This window comes from Cyanistes caeruleus, chromosome 4, assembly GCF_971803275.1.
Source record: "Cyanistes caeruleus chromosome 4, bCyaCae1.hap1.1, whole genome shotgun sequence".
NCBI classification, from domain to species: Eukaryota; Metazoa; Chordata; class Aves; order Passeriformes; family Paridae; genus Cyanistes; species Cyanistes caeruleus.
In genome coordinates this window covers 38,393,113-38,404,799 of record NC_141704.1, presented here as the reverse complement: position 1 = coordinate 38,404,799, position 11,687 = coordinate 38,393,113, and the positions used below count along the sequence as shown (strand labels likewise).

The 11,687-nt window shown below is 40.1% G+C and overlaps 1 protein-coding gene and 1 pseudogene across 6 annotated transcripts in view; one reads left to right on the top strand and one right to left on the bottom strand.

The window, feature by feature from the left end:
- Positions 1 to 6,531: 6,531 nt before the first annotated feature.
- On the bottom strand, positions 6,532 to 10,824 carry LOC147653586 (uncharacterized; annotated as a pseudogene). Its single transcript, XR_015286468.1, has one exon. The product of XR_015286468.1 is annotated as an uncharacterized LOC147653586 (transcript).
- The window catches only part of CRADD (CARD and death domain containing adaptor protein), a 77,819-nt gene continuing 76,300 nt past the window's right edge, over positions 10,169 to 11,687 (top strand). Inside the window, exon 1 of one of the 5 annotated variants that reach the window (XM_086887756.1) lies at positions 10,169 to 10,373. The gene's annotated coding sequence lies outside the window, so the exon portion shown is untranslated. Of the gene's footprint in view, positions 10,374 to 10,647; positions 11,121 to 11,587; positions 11,667 to 11,687 lie in introns of those variants that run through there. The other 4 variants (XM_023933461.2, XM_023933469.2, XM_086887757.1 and 1 more) reach the window with 4 other exon arrangements.

Sequence of the window (11,687 nt, the reverse complement as noted above, 5' to 3'; positions counted from 1 at the left end):
CTATCTCCCAATCTTTGTATGTATGGATTTGCTACTATTCAGGAAAGAGAGTTCTTATATGGGAACTTATATAATTTCCCAGCTAATACTCAGATAAATGCACATGTATCACTGAGGATGAATACCCCTGCTTTGCCTTTGTGGTGCTGCTCAAAAGTATAGCTGGATTACATTCAGATTAGTGGCTTAGATGCTACCTGCTGAATTCCTGTAGTTGGGTATTAGCACAGGACACTGCTTTTTCTGTTACAGTAGTCTTCCAAACAGGAAGAGAAGACTAAGACCCTCAGTACCCATTCTTCAGCCCAAATGTAAAGTATTTAATAGAAAAAATACACAGGACAAGAATAATAGGAGAGCAGTAAAAAGAGAAGCAAGGACATAGACTCATCCTTAGTCAACAAATTAATAGTTTTAATTATTTCCCTAGCTTATTTGTTAATTAAAGCAAAGAGACCTGTACTTGAACAAGTTGTCAAGACTTGCTGTAATCTAGCTTTGTCCAGGCTGAAATAGAAACAACATAAAATAATCCTGTTTTCTTTGTGACTTAACTGCTCTGTTGTACTGTCAGGACATTCTGTCCCTTCTCATTAACTCTGGGGCACCAACCAGCTTATTTATTGCATCTAAACTCCCAGTGTTATACACTCAGTTTTGTCTGTAACATGCTGGCAGAAATGAGTAGCTGAGCCATTGAGAAAAAGAAGGCAGCAAGAACCTGAGGCAGAGTGGATGGCTCCTTGGTATGACATATACTTGATATGTTCTTGTTCTTTCTGTGCAAAAGGTGGGTTTCTCCTCCTCCATGACTTAAATTTTCTGTCCCCAATTGCAACTCAAGCTTTAGTATAGAAATGGGAGGAGTTTTCTTCTGAAAACAAACCAAAATATTTTGTTATGTAAAATTTTCCCCCTGTCTTGCCAAATTGTATTTGGAAGTTTCTCACATTATATGGTGACCACCCTTTGGTTCCCATGCCCAAAGAGCTTATGTATTCTAGGTATGTGTCATAATCACACGGTTCTTGTCATCAGTCTTGCTAAGATCTGCCACCCTCAGGCTGAAGAGCTTTTCCTGTGAGCAGAGCCTGTCAAAAAACTGTGTTTCTGGGAACACTTTTCATTCTGATGAATCTTTTCTTACAGTTCTTGTCTAGCTCTACCATGTGGTGAGAGAACTGCTGTATGGAATAACTTTCATCACAGTCACAAACACTCTAATCTGCTGGTGTGTTAACATTCTACTACTGTGCCTTTTCTGCCAGGGTGATATGCTTGGGGTCTCAATGGCAAACACATTGTACTAAAGACCTTTAAAATAAATCCCTGGGGGTTTAAAATCATGAATACCAGTGCTGAAGCAAGCCGACTGAGAAGATAAGAGCATTGGGGTGCAATGAGACTGCTGTGTTGCAAATATAAGAAATGATTTATGGCTTGCTGCTGCCAGACCATGTAAGCAGTCACAGGCCAAGTGTACCCCACAGCAGAGCCAAGCTCTGAGAAACAAGAAGGGGCAGATCAGAGAAGCTTGTTGTTTTTTTTAATAACAGTTCTCCAAAGCACAAGGGCAAATGACAGGCTGAGGACAAGGAGTGCTGGCAAAGTGAAAGGTGGTGATTCTCATAACTAATCAAGATTAGTTACTGTGATGTGGAATCAAGTCACCAAACACTGAGCATATTGACCTAGACTTCATATCATTTGTATTAGTTCCTGTGAGGAAAAGCAGGCTCTGTAACTATAGTGTGCTCGAAGCTGTGAACAATATTTTAAACAGACTGGAGGGGGAACTAGTCCTCTTTGTATGAAAGCACAGTTCTTGTCCTCATTAGGATGCCAGTCCTGGGGCTGATGCATTGCACTAGTAAAACTAAACCACAGTATAGCTTGCAGAAAGCTCGGCTTCTTTCTAACACAGCACAGAGGAATGATTTGTTCTAGTACAAAAAAATCTAATGATAGAACATGATTAGATTTCAGCGGTACAAAACTCTTGCGTGTAGACTTCGTGAATTTTCAGACGTGAAAATTTTCAGACATGTTGTTCAAACATTTAAAAAAAAAATTCAGTGCCTAATTTTTTTTTCTTTACCTTATGGATGTTGTAGCTTGTTTGCAGCACTAGCTTTTAAATTGTGGGCCCTTCAGATCATAAAAATTACTTCTAACTGATATATATACATATATATATAACTGATACATATAATCTTGAATTGCTAGTACAGAGTGTGCGGCAAAGCCAGTTTCACAGGTTCAATGCCCATGAGTCAACCAAAAATCATGATAAGGACTTTAATCCTAAGCCTTTTTTTCACACAGCCATGTGTTGGTTTGTTGTTTTTTGTTGTTTTTTTTTTTGAGTCTTGGAGTTTCAGATTTTCTAATTTATACCTGGAATGTTAGAAAACCTCTTCACTTTACTTAAAGGAAAACTGAGAATTCTACAATCCTAAAAGGCAATGCTTTAAAAAACAACCAAAATAAATACAATTTCAAGATGAATGATGAAAATTGAATTTGTGACAGTAATTAGTTTAGCACTAAACCTAGCAGAAGTGTAAACTAGGGCAGCATTTTAGTTGTATGGGTATCTTCCTGCTGGTAGTATTATCACCAGAGACAGAAAATGGTTTGAGTACAAGATGAATGGGCAGAGTGGGAATGTAACCAAGCAGCTGCACCCAGTGCATTACAAGTAATTTTATTTTAATCTCATCTTGTCAGTATTGTCCTAATTATATTTTATGTAAACACATTCTAGATAAGCAATATAAAATTATTTGCAAGAAGGAAAAATTGTTCACTAGAATTTGGAGGGTAGAAATTTCTTTTATATCTTACAACAATGAGGAATTTACTTCTAAAATGAGACTAAATCTCATCACCTTGACAAAACAGAATCTACATATGACAGGGAGGACAGAGTTCTGTAGTTGTGTGAATTTCTGTACCTTATCCAACTCCTGTGTTTTAGCAAAATGTTCCTGCAGTTAAATTACCTTGTTAAAGATTATTTAGAAAACTTTATTTACTTACATGCTCTATTCAAGAGCTTTTTCTTGTATTCCTGATAACAATCCTATTGATTTTTCCTTTGGCTATAATCTTAGGCTCTAGCAGAAAGTAAGTCAAGTGATATCAGGGCTTTGCTTCCCTTAAGCCAAAACACATAATAGAAATGGGAAGAGATATCTTTAGACATGGGTATCATGTCTAAGACCCATTTAAAATAATGTAAAACAAAATTTCTGCCAACTCTGCAGTCATAAAAATAAATCTAAGTATCGTATTTACTGCTCGAGGAAACAATGGCTTGAGGGATTCTAAAAGCTGTATTGCTAATTCTAAATAACAATAAAAAAAGTTGTTGAAAGAAGAAATTGTATTTTAAAAATGTAGAAATTAATGTAATTTTTACTATCTAAACCAAAAAAATTCCAAATAGAGTAAGTAGAAGTTATTTGAGTGGTTAGTTTTGTATACACAAAGGAAGTGGGGATGACAAGCTGCGTTGGTATCTCAGTCTAGCTCCTGAAAACCACTTCTCTATTAGCATTAGATTCAGCAGGTCTCAGTATTTTGCTAAGCCATTAGCATGACTGAAAATGCCTGGAAACAACATTCCACTGACACATAACTTCAGTCACCATAGTCTGAGCTTACTTTACAACAACATGGCGATTTGCCACAGTATTGCTAAAATTGGGTAGTTTCTACAAATGGCTGAGTATCAGTCAAAAGAACAGGAAGGCAGAGTTGGTTCAGCTGCTGACCATCCCTGGTCCCTATCCCCTGTCTTTGACAGAGAGCACACTACAAGCTAGGTGAAATACAGCTGCCAGGAACAAGATGAGAGAATATTCTGCTTTCTAAGGAGGGAATTACTTGTCTGGCTTTCATGTCTGAGAAGGGACTAGAGGGAAAGGACATGAAAAAGCCAGCAACTCCTGTGAGAGGTGTCACTTCTCACAAGGTGTATCAAATAACTAACCACCTGGATGAGTACAATCCTGAAAGGTGTATTAGTAGAGATTAAAGGTCTAGGGGAAGAACTAGTATCAGTACAGTCTGAATCCACACATAGACAAAGTCTGGATAGACAGCTCAATTTTGAGAAAAAAGAAAATTAGCTCATAGCAAGCTCAAGTCTGTCCTGGGGCCAGGGTTACCAAGCAGGAGAGAGATTAACTGTGTTAATCAATCAGGTTATCTACAGGGCTTTAAAGTAGCCAGTGCCTCTGAGAAAGTCTATAGAAATACAAAAATATATCACCATAATTATGCCGATTAATCTGCCTGATAAATTGTGTATTTTATCCTACTTAATTCTATTTTTAAAGAAGGATTGCACCTGTGTTTAATTTTGTTTTCTTCCAGAATTTGAGCCATTATTTTTCCAGAAGCTGAAACACCAAATACCAGTCCTTTCTATGGTATTAAGGAGGAATATAATACTGGAGCAAAAACTATTTATATTAGCATAAGGAATGAGCTGGCATTTAGTAGGAAAAACTTCAAACAGATATCCAGTGCAAGTTTAGTGGTGAGTTCTGCAAAGAACAAAATACACTGAAAAAACCCAAACAAACAAATTCAATGCTTCTGCCTTGATTTTTCTTCCACTGGAGGGCAAGGTTTATGTAAGTAAATCCTTCTGATTCCAGTCAAACTGTTCTATAATTGATGTTTCATAGCTGAGGTTTGCAACTTGGTGCACTGTTAGTTAACAAATAATAAATGCAGAGGTATGTTAGACATGGGGAAAGATTCAGAGCCCAGTGCAAATTCTTCTTTTGAAGATATTTGGATCAGGCTTGATAACAGGAGTTTTTTGAAAAATAATTGTAAATCTGGTAGGTGAAAGCGCAAAAATCCCATTTCAAAATGCTTTGTTACAATTTCTCTCTTTAGGTTACAGCTCTGAAATAGGATCTGTTTGGCTGAGTTGCTGTACCCACACTCTGCCTTCAGGGAGAATCTCCAAATTTGAGAGATTGCTCTGGACACCTTATTACACACATTTGATTTTTTTCTTACCCTGTTTGACACATCTGGAGGGCAGAATAAGTTGTAGACCAACTCTTACTGTTCAAGGGATTTTGAGCTGGGTCATTTTTTGTAGGAAGAGCACTATTAAAGACTGAGCTGCAATTTATCCATCTGTAAAGTGGGTGGTGGACTCAACATTCTGTAATTTCTCAGCATGGGGTGAAAAGTGGCTTATACTTCAAATAACATTGATAGGGACTTAAGCTGCAATGAGGAAAATATCTTTGACTGGCTGCACTGCTAAAAAGCGAGAAGGAAGTAAGTTAGGAAAGTGTGATCCTTGTCTAACTAGATTGCAGTGGATGTGGCACAGCTCCTTCCTGAGCTGAAGTGCTTCAGACTTGTGTTTTCTGCGAGGGAAACTGTTTGTGTGAAGCTTTCAGGAAATTCATCTGTTTCTTTTAACTCCTCTGATAGAGGATGCAGTGCCTACTGCAGGATGCTTCACTAGCCTGCAGGCAGGCAGGTTTCATTTTGAAAGGGAACAAAACAGATCAAGTGAATTTTAAATCAAACAGTATTTTTTGTTTGAAAACAGGATGTATGGGAAAGGTATAAGCAGTGGCAAATATCTTGTTAGGCTACCTGTAAAAACATTCCATGAATCATTACTAGCTCCTGAAGTCTACTCTTAAAGTAAGAACCTTGCAAAATGCAGGTATTGTGCATGAGTTTGCCCAGTTCAAATCCTGGGAAAACAACAGAAGATATATAATAGCAACAGCTATTCTCCACCTAAATAAAATCAACCTTCCATATCTAAAATATTAGAAAACCATTTAATATGCTGTAATTTGCAAGTAAAGTAAGTTGGTTTTGTGAAAAGGTTTCAGACTTCAATCTTTAATTTATTTTAGTCATTTGCCATGTTTGATTTTCAGGTTGAATAGTGAATTTTCTTTGTTTGTTCTCATATTAATAAAATGGTGCTTTATATTTAAAAAAAAATTTCCTAAGTCTGTAATAAATAATAAGAGTTTTGCAGTATTTCATCTGTCTCCTCAAAGAATCTTTAAATTAAACTTAAAAATAGAGAACTACATGAATTAATCTATTTGAAGGACTACAAATTCTGAGAAATACTGAGTCATGTTTTGCAAGTATTAAGTACACAGGGTTTTTTACAATTCAGTGGATTTTTAAAATGAAATATATGCAAAAGTTTTGCATTTGCTGCTTGCTTCCTTTTATAACTATTTCTCCTTTTTATAACTTTTTGCTAGGGATTATTTGTATCATAGGAAACAGCACTAAGAATTCAGTGCAGTACTGCTAATAAACACTTATTTTTATTATGGAAACAAATGTAAATGTATAGACACTACAGAATCACTTTAAACCCCATGTTTTAAGATCCTTTAAAACTTTCTGTGCTATATTTTACTTACATGCTGGATGTGCCTTTTAATAAAATGCTATGTTTAAGGAAGTTCATGACATGTCACCTATATTTTATATTAATTCCTCTCTTTGATCTGCATTTAAAGCCTTTATTATTTAAATGAATGGAAGTTACAAAGTATCAGAACAATTATGCAGCAGCCCAAGGTCTGATCCCGTTCAGTGATGTGCTTCAGTCCTCCCAACATCTTTTTTTAGGAGGGATAAAGAATCATTTTCTAGTAGCAGATGTCACCTGAAGAGCAACACCCCTTCCCAACTGACCATCTAGTGCCCCCAAATCCTGCCAGCATCCAGCACAGCATGCCTAGGTTTTGGTCTACATTTTGGGCAAACTTTCTATACCAAGCCCTTCCCTTCCCTGGCATCACAGCCAGGTTTTCAGTGACTTCAGGAGATCTGGATGTTGACATTACAGAGGCCCACAGCTGCAAAGGGGAGTGCAATGGGCACCAGGCTGAGGAGGAAGAGAAGAGGGAGGAAGGGGTTATTGCCTGTTTCAGCAATGGACAGCAGTGGTTTGCAAGACCCTCATCTGGCCTTCAGGCCACCTAGTTTGGCTCACTCTGACTTAGATTTTAACACTGTTTTTGAGACACATCACTTACAGAAATGTTTTCTGTGCTCTTTTTTCTAAAATTGACAGGCAAACATACAAGATATGTTTCTCTTTTACCTTCCCAATTTCTGAAGTTTTGTGAGAGATTTAACCATTTAGATGTGTTTTTAATAAACAAATCTTATTTTAATAACAAAATCCTATTTTTTCTTTTGTCCCTAAAGCTGGAATGCTGTCTTGTAGACAACTGAAAATAGCATAATCCTAATAGATTTAATCTGCTTGTGCCAGTTTTAACAACCCATTTGGCCTCTTGTTATCAGCAGAAAATAAACTAGTCTGTAGAAAACAAAATACAGACATGATGGCCTCTCAATGTGCAGAACCAAACAGAACAACCTTTTAAGACCAAAAGTCTGAGGATACTGATGTGCAGAATTGACTATGGTCCATTGATCTGCAAAGTCCAGGAAATACTTTTTTAATCTACATGGTTAGCTTTGAGATTTAAGCAGTTAGTGAGCCTTTGAGTTGACACCAAACTGGCTCAAATATATCTAAAATATATGTATGTATTTGTCCTTAAAACTGAAATAGAACCAAACCATCTCTCTGAAGTTTTGTTGAACTTGGACCAGAACAGAACTGGAAGACTTTTAGTGAGGGCTGAACTCAAATGGGACCAAAACAAAGAATTTAAGTACTTCACTCCTTGGACTTAAAGTATTAACTCTGTGTATCCTTATCCTGTTCCTGTACTATATAATCAAAACCTGGGCTGCGTTGCTAAAGATGAACCCAAAACACTAGTAGCATATTTACAGTTTCCACTAAATCAATTTGCAGCACTAGTTATTAATATTAGGAAAAGGAAACACCAGATTCTCCCTTAATGAGCTTTGGACCTCTGGTGCTGTCCTCTTCCTTCCTAGGCTTATCTGTTTCCTTTCACTGCTTTTCTTCTTTCTATCTCTCTTCAGACTGCAAGCAAATACGTGACTAAATGCTGACTGTATAACTGCTATAATTTCCTTGGGTGGAATTTGGAGCTGCTCTGTGCATATCCATATGTTTTTTATCTATAACTTTCTAAGACATTCTTGGATAGTATAAAATTAAAAAAACCTATCTGCCTCATCTGGCAAAAAGATATAGTAAATGCAAGTGATGTAACTGCTTGTCCTAATTTTCTATTTTAAAATGCAGCCACATTATCTGCAATTAAAAGCAGCTGTCAGGATTGCAATGATGAGATTCTCTGAAGTCTCCAAGCTTGATCACTTCTGTTCCAGATATAATACAGGTCCTTAGATCATGACTGAAAAAACAAAATAAAAACCAACAACCAGCACTGACCATCAGAAGTACAAGAAGCTGGGAAAGGAAACTTTCAGTAGCTGTGTAGTGCTTTGCTGAGGAAAGATCGTACAGACGGTTTGTGCTTGTCTCTGCTCCCTGGTGCTGCTCTGTGCTGTGTACAAACGTATCTTCTCACAACTAATATTACAAACGTTGTGGCAAGAAAATTTAAAACCACCTCAGTTGTACTTTGGCACCAACAGCAGCATACTTTTTGTCTTGGAGTTACCGATGATGACTTACTTGGCTTCCAGTGTTGTCTGTTAATACATTGCTCTGAAACAACATAGAGGAGCATTTAGATTTTTTTTAATGTCTGTGTTCCTAGAAGACTAACATGTGCCTGAGACAAAAAAAATATTTACCTTGGTTTATCAGGTGTATTACAATAAGATACTATTTATCAATTATTCACAAGCAATTTAACCCCCTGTATCAAACTTATTACCTGGAAATAATTATAGATAAAAGTGTTATGTCATCAAACCAAAAACACTGGTATAAAACTGCCGAATAAGCAGCATCTTTGCAGAAACTGGCTGCATGACAAATGCATCTATTTTTTTTAAACATTTCTTAAAACCAGCATACAAACTTTGCCTTTAAGGCTGATTTATATTCTGTGTCCACATAAATTCTCAAATGTCAGCCACAGGAAAAAGCAAAGGGAAAGGATTTAAGATTCCTGAGTGTGACTGCCTATCTTTATGCAAAATCTCGTAGACAGATAACATGTTAAGCACAGGCAGTATGTGAACTCCACCGATACTTTTGCTTACGTATTTCCATGGCAAGTAATTCCAGGGTACAGTATCTAGGAAAGACACGTAAAGGTTTCCACAACTAGCTTCCAAATACCCTTAAATATTTCAAATACCCTTAAACCTGTACGATTAGTCTAAACAGAGTGTACAAATGGGATTCACAAGGTGACGACGTTTCTAGCAGCAGCTGCAGCAACCACTTTTCCATCTTTTCCAGAGGGTAGGTATTAGCACGCTGTGCAGACCACAGCCAGCTTGCTGTGGCTGCCTGCAGCTTCAAAGGTAGTACGTTCCAGCACTGGAAGATATTATTTTTTTTTTTCCCTCTTTCATCGCCATTGCGGTCCCAACATGAGAGAAAAAGGGCTGACACCACTCAATCCCGTGTGACACCTGACACCTATGCAACAGGGGGAAAAAGTTATTCCATGATGTGTGAGCGAAAGCGACACCGGCTCGTTTTTACAGCTCTGTGAATCACAGTCTTCTCTTTTCTACCGCATTTCGGTTCCAGGTATCCCTATAAAACCAAGTGAATAATACCGTATTCATTAACAGAAGAATAAAACAACAAGAATGTGCACGGCACTGTGGTAGACACAGGCCAGCTATTACTTTACTACATGGTTTTCGTCTATTAAAGTTTTTTCATTTTTAGGCTGTTCACATAGAAGTAACGAAGCTAAATGTGTACAATACTCGCTATACTATGCTCCGTGTTTGATATGACGATACCAGCACCAGGATGAAGTTCAGTTTAGCGCATACTCACAAATAGTAACCAGTATGCCTAGAGAGTAATGAGATCGGCTGTTTCTAATGTCATTAAAACTGCAATTTCGTAATTTCTAATTTGATTTCAGACACAACCCCTCCTCTCACTAAACACCCCCACCACACTCTGACTCCTGAGAGCGCAGGAGGTCCTCAGAACTCCTGGAAAGGCGCCTCCTTGGCGGAGACACCTCCCGTCCCCGTCCCCGCCCCGGCAGCGGCAGGAGCAGCGGCGGGGCCCCTTCCCGGGCGGGCCGCGGCCGCTGCCCGCAGCTGACATGGCGGCCGCGGGCCCCTCCCGCGCTGGCGGCCCGGAGCGGCCGCCCCTCCTCGGCCGCCCGCAGCAGGGCGGCGGCGGCGGCGGCTTCCGGCAGAGCCCTCTTGCCTTCAACAAAGATGGTGCTCCCCGCGCAGGCCCCGCGGGCGCCGGCGCGCCCCGCGTAGCTTCCCGCTCCCCTCGCGTAAGTACGGGGCGGGCGCTCCCCGCACGCTGCTCGCTCGCCGGGCGCTGCCGGCGGCTCCGCTCGGCTCGGCTCGTCCCGTCCCGTCCCGGGCGCCGCCAAGGGGAAGCGGGAGAGCGGAGCCGTTCGGCGGCGTCCCTGGCGCTGCGGGGCCGGGGCGGGGGCCGGGCTTCCCGGGAGGGCCGGGCCGGGGCGGCGGGGCCGCCTCCACTGCCGCAGCCCTGCCCGGAGGGAGGCCGGGAGGGGAGGAAGGCCGCGGGCCGGTGCTGCCGGCGGGGGTCGGGCCGGGGTGCGGGCAGCTGGTCCCTGGCTGTTACAGGAGCAGCAGCTGCCAGACCTCGGCAGGGAAGACGTTAAAGCAGAACTTGGGGTTTTTGGATTTTTTGGGGGGGGGGGGTGTGGGTAAGATTTTTAACCCGTAGGCATGCTGTTAGTAGCCAGAATCACTCATGGGTTAGGCAGGTGAGTGCAGTTGGAGTTCCAGAAAACGGTGAAATGTTTCTAGCAAAAAAATCTAAGGGAATGAGCCTTTTTAGTGTCAGAAGGGGTCCTTATCAAAAGTTTTATCCCCAGTCATGTACAGTTACTCTGTCAGATCCAGAAAAATGCAAACCTGCTTGTGTTGCTGAATCAAGGACTGTGCTCATTCAGCAGGTCCTGGGCTATATTTCTTAAAATTTGGCTTTAGGATGGAAAAGATCCATTTTCAGAAGCATCTGGGGATGTTTGAACCATGTCATCTTTTGGGTAAATGGACATTTCATATTTTTACTTTCTGTGAAATTACTAGACTAAATTTAATTCAGAGCTTACTTTGAATCCTGAGATACGGACTGTGACTAAAATGAATTTGTTAATTCTGTGTTGCACTAAACTCTGTCCCAACACTGTTACGCATCAAAATCCTGATATATTTCCATATCTAGATGCTTAGTTCCTAACTCAGACATTTACTTCTCACAGTAAGCACACACAAAGAAACACTTTATCTTTAAGAAGGCCTCAGAAATCAGCATGCCCCATCCTAGAAGTTTACCAGGCCAGTGCCAGGACTTTAGACCCTCAGTTGTACGCAGTCTGAAGGCAAAGGCCTTTTTCAGCAGAAATTCCCCCTTCAGATTCCTGGCGTTTCTCACTGCTCAAAGGTGCAAACCTTTGGTTTGTAAGAGCTTTATTTTTGAAAAGTGTTGGTTACATTGGTCGTGAAGAAGAGGAGCTAATCAAGTTCTGTACAGTCCTCATCCAGCACGTGAGGATGATCCTGGACAGGGACTCTCGGCGCCCATTCAGAATGTGAGACAAAACTTTTGTAGT